The following is a 5,840-nucleotide window of genomic DNA, read 5'->3' on the forward strand; positions in this document are numbered from 1 at the left end:
ATCAACCAATCACCTCAACTCCTCATCTCATCTGATTTTTATTCTCTGCAAAAAATATATTTTGCCACACCTAAATCTTCAACGTGATTCTTTTTTGTCTACTCCTCATCTCATCTCCAACATAATTCTTTTTTGTCTGCTCCTCATCTCATCTCCAACATGATTCTTTTTTGTCTGCTCCTCATCTCATCTGACTTTTATTCTCTGCAGAAAATAAATTTTGCCACGCCTAAATCTTTCTTTTTTGTCTTTTTATTGTTCAATTGGTAATAAAAGAGAAGGGAAGTACATAGATCCTTATAGAAGGAAAAAATGACTGATGTGCACGCTGTAAACAAAAAAAACAAAGAAAGTATACAGATTTTTGATGTGCACAATATATATTGATGTGCACACTATAAGGTGTTATTGAAACCCTATTTCGGCAATCCCGTTGCCGTAATTCTTTTCTCTTCTCTTTTTTTTTTTTTTTTTTTTTTTTCACATTTTGCCGAAATAGGGGAAAATTTTTGATTCCCACAAATCTTTCTTTTTCTTTTTTTTTTTTTCCACATTTTCATCAATGGAATTGCCGAAATTTGTTTTCCTATTTCGGAAATCCCATTGCCATAATCCTTCTCTCTTTTTTTTTCCCACATTTTCGGCAATCCCATTGCTGTTTTCTCTCTTCTTTTTTTTTTTTTTTTTTATTTACATTTACGGCAACGCTATTGCCGAAATAGGGGGAAATTATTTAATTTTTCCCCAATTTCGGCAATCCCATTACTGTTTTCTCTTTTTATTTATTTATTTACATTTACGGCAACGCTATTGCCGAAATAGGGAGAAATTATTTTTCCAAATTTTTCCCCAATTTATTTATTTATTTACATTTATTTACATTTATTTACATTTACGGCAACGCTATTGCCGAAATAGATATTTCCTCCTATTACGGCAATCCCATTGCCGTAATCCTTTTCTCTTTCTTTCTTTTTTTTTTTTTTTTTTTTTTTTTAATTACATTTACGGCAATGGTATTGCCGAAACAGGAGAAATTTTTTTTTCCTATTTCGGCAATCCCGTTGCCGTAATCCTTTTCTCCTTTTTTTTCCTTTTTTTTCACATTTTCGGCAATGCTATTGCCGTAATCCAAATAGGGAAAAAAAATTTCCCCAATTCTTTCTTTTTTTTTTCCCACATTTTCGTCAATGGAATTGCCGAAATTTGTTTTCCTATTTCGGAAATCCCATTGCCATAATCCTTCTCTCTCTTTTTTTCTCACATTTTCGGCAATCCCATTGTTACAATTGCTAAAAAAAAATTTATTCCCTTATTTCGGCAATGGTATTTCCAATTTTTTTTCTTTCTATTTCGACAATGCAATTACCTCAAGTAGTTTGTCACTTTTATTTTTCTCCCTATTTCGACAATGGTATTACCACAAATTTTTTTTCCTATTTTGGCAATGTCATTGCCACAATTAGTTGTCACAAATTTTTTTAACTAATAATAACTAATTATATGTGATTTTATTGTGAAAATATTATAGACTAATTATATGTGATTTATTGTGAAAATATTATGGACATGAAACCTGTTTTTTACTCTTCTAGAGATTTCGAAACCACTTTTTTTTTCCCATTTTCGACAATACCATTATCACAATTGCTAAAAAAAAAAAATTTATTCCCCTATTTCGGCAATGACATTGCCGTTATTGCCTTTTTTTTAATTTTAAGAGCACTCAATTGCCGAAATTCAACATTTTTTACCTCCTGCTTTTTGGTTATTCTCTCTCCTCTCTCATGCTTTTTGGTTATTCTCTCTTCTCTCTCCTACTTTTTGGTTATTCTCTCTCCTCTCTCCTGCTTTCTGGCTGAATTTCGGTATCCTTATTCTCTCTCCTGCTTTTTTGGCTGAATTTCGGCAACGCCATTGCCGAAATTCAGTCTCTCTCCTCAGTTTCCCAATTAACTTCGAACAGTAGCTATAACGCAAATTAACTTTAAATTTTGCAATTTTAACCCAAAAGACTCATAATTTTCTTAATTTAGGATATAATTTACTATTTAATAGTTGTAATTTATTAATTTTGATATTTTTTATGTATTTTTTTATTTTAAAGTTTAGAGTATTTATTTCCTTATTTTAGGTACTTTTAATATTGTTTAATTAAATTAAGGTTTTATACGTTTTCTTAACTTCCCTATGGTATCCTAACTGTTTTAGGTTTTTTAGCCACCTAAGTTTTTTTTTTATTATTTAAACACATATGATAGCCTCTAAGGCAATTGTTAATAAATAATTTTTAAAAAGTTTTAATATAATTTTTATGAAAAATATAAAAAATGTCAAAAAAGTCAAAAAAAAATCTCTTCCAATAAATTATTAAAATAATTTCTAAACCAATATTCTTAAGACATTCGTTAACTTTTCCGACACTTTTTGTTGTATTGGAGTCAAGTCTTTGTTTATTATTTATGGGTATTAACTTTTTTTTTTTGCTAACCATTTGTGGGTATTAACTTCATGACCTAATTGGACGAGTAATAATATAGTTGGTTGGTCTAAATTAAATTTTCTTCGTCATTGTTTATTATGTTATTGCCATCAACGTCATGACCTTGAATGAGTAATAATAGTGTTGGTTGGCCGAAATTAATTGTTCTCTTTCTTGGACTTAATTTTTTACATGTCTATTCTTAAAATAAAAAAAATAAAAAAGAATTACATACCTACAAAAAAAAATTTAGCGGAAAGTAAGTCTTTGTTCATTGTGGATATTAACCTTATGGCCTTGAATGAGTAATAATATATATATATATATATATATATATATGAATTTGTCTTTATTCTTGGAACTTAATTTTCACATTTTTTTTCTCGGAAAAAAAAAATCACACTTTTTTTTTTGAAGGGGTCTCTAATTTGAAGGGGTCTCTAATTAATCACAGATCCATGGTAAAACTTATAATTTTTGTCTCAACTCCACCTTTTTTATTTATTATTTATGATTTGTGCATATAAAAATGTTTTTTAGAAATAATATTAATTTCCCATAGTGTTTCACGAACCATTTTAAGCAATAAAAGTGTAAAGCAATAGTTTCTTCTTCTTTTTTGGGTAGAATAAAACAATATTTTCCACAAGCTTAATCTATGAGCGGAGAAGTTTAATGGGAGGAAAAGTATTTTTGGCTCGTCAAAACTTTTAAAATTGTTTAAAACTTCACTTTTTTTTCACATTTTTTCACATTTTTAAATTTTGTTCAAAGTATAAACATACTTTGGCATACTTTTAACAAAAAAAAAAAAAATTAACTAAATAAGTTATTGAAAAATGGACTATTAATTAAATAAATTTGTTAGAAATACAGAATAATTGTATTGTATTTCATGAATCAAAGAATATACATCACTGCCTTTATATAGGAGGCATATGTGTGCAGTACAAGTAGAGTGTAGTACAAGTACAAGTGTACTATACAAGTAACCTAATTGGGCCTAAAGCCCATAACATAATATACGTTAACAGCCCCCCTCAAACTCAAGGTGGATGTGAGACCAACTTGAGGTTGTCAACCAAATCACGAGTGCGTCCCTTAGGAAGTGACTTGGTGAAGATATCTGCAAGTTGATCTTTGGAGGAGACGGAAAAAAGCTTAAGAGCACCATGGACAAGATGATAACAGATAAAATGACAATCAATCTCGATGTGTTTAGTCCGTTCATGAAAGACATCATTATGAGCAATATGAATGGCACTCTGGTTGTCACAATAAAGGGGAGTAGCAGAGGAGGTGGACACACCCAAATCCGTAAGGAGCCATCGTAACCAAAGAAGCTCAGATGTGGTATCAGCAAGAGCACGATATTCTGCTTCAGTACTGGAACGGGCCACAAAAGTTTGTTTCTTGCTTCGCCAAGAAATCAAAGAAGAACCAAGGAGAAAACAGTAACCTGTAGTAGACCTGCGATCAGTAGGATCTCCTGCCCAATCAGCATCAGAGAATGCACGGAGTACAAGAGGAGACTGAGCTGAGTAGAAAAGGCCATGAAAGAAGGTGCCCTTCAAGTATCGAAGAATGCGCAGAACAGCAGCATAGTGAGTTGATCGTGGAGCAGACAGATACTGGCTCACCTGATGAACAGCATAGGAAATGTCTGGACGAGTAACTGTGAGATAAACTAGGCTGCCAACCAATCGTTTGTAAAGAGAGGGATTAGACAATGGTTTCCCCCCTGAGGGAGTCAGATGCGTATTAAGCTCAACTGGAGTGTCAACAGTCTTGCTATCAGTGAGTCTAGCTCGAGACAAGAGTTCAGAAGCATACTTAGCTTGAGTAAGATAAAGTCCATCAGTAGAATGAGTGATTTCAAGACCCAAGAAGTAGCTGAGATGTCCAAGATCTTTCATCTCAAATTGCTGACTGAGAAAATCCTTGAGTTCTCGAATGCCACTGAGGTCATCACCAGTTATGATCATATCATCCACATACAGGAGAAGTAAAATAGTGCCTTTGTCAGTGCGACGAAGAAATAAGGCAGAATCATAATGACTGGCCATGTAACCCAAATGAGAGATGGTAGAGCTGAATTTGGCAAACCAAGCTCGTGGAGCTTGTTTAAGGCCATAAAGTGCACATCGAAGGTAACAAACCTTGTTTGAGTCAACAGAGAGACCAGGAGGAGGTTGCATATAAACTTCTTCATGTAAATCCCCATTAAGGAATGCATTTTTGACATCCATCTGAAAATGATCTCATTTACGGGCAGCAGCAACAGCTAAGAGGGCATGGACAGATGAGATACGAGCAACCGGAGCAAAGGTCTCTTCATAATCAATCCCATACTCCTGTGTAAAACCTTTTGCAACAAGACGAGTTTTGTAGCGCTCAATGGACCCATCAAAGCGAGTCTTAATCTTGTAAATCCACTTACAACCAACCACAGATTTCCCGGGAGGGAGTGTCACCAAATCTCAAGTATGGTTTTTAGATAATGCATCAAGTTCCTCTTTCATTGCAATCTGCCATAAAGGGTCAGTGGAAGCCTCACGATAGGTGTGAGGCTCATGTAATGTAGCAAGAGCAGTGTAACAATGATAGTCATGTAAATGTGTAGGAATAGATCTTACTCGAGTTGAGTGACGAGGTGGAATGTCTTGTGCAAGATCTTCAGGCGGAGCAGGAGCAGGGGACCCAAGCTCAGGGTTGGGGTTGGGTAGCTCGTCTTCAACCTGTTCATCTTCCACCTGTTCATTAAAGGGTGAACTAGGAAAAGGATCAGTGAGATCTGGTGGTTGGACAGAGAAGTCTACAAGAGAATCATGAGCAACTACAGGAGGATCAGGAGCAGTTACAGAAGGAATATGTGCCTCATCTGGAAAAAGATCTAAAACAGAGGAGGAAGATAGGGAGGCACGAAAGTGAGAGAGCTCGACAAAGAAGCGATGTTCCCAAAAGACAACATTGCGGGAAACACGAAGACGATGAGAGACAGGGTCATAACACCGATACCCCTTTTGAGTTTCGCCATAACCAAGAAAACAACAAAGCCTTGACCGAGGCTCAAGTTTGTTATGCTCATATGGCTGAAGAAGAACGAAACAAGCAGAACCAAAGGAGCGAAGGTGGTGATAGTCTGGAGATGACCCAAAAAGGCGCTCATATGGAGTTTGATTTTGGATAACCGGACTCGGAATGCGATTAATAGTATGAACAGCATGAAGAGCAGCTTCGCCCCAAAAAGGAGCAGAAACTTTGGCAGAGAGAAGAAGAGCACGAACAGTGTCAAGAATATGATGAAGTTTACGTTCGGCTCTACCATTTTGCTGAGAGGTACCTGGACAAGTTAGTT

The sequence above is a fragment of the Quercus lobata genome, chromosome 7 (genome assembly GCF_001633185.2).
Source record: "Quercus lobata isolate SW786 chromosome 7, ValleyOak3.0 Primary Assembly, whole genome shotgun sequence".
Taxonomy (NCBI): Eukaryota; Viridiplantae; Streptophyta; class Magnoliopsida; order Fagales; family Fagaceae; genus Quercus; species Quercus lobata.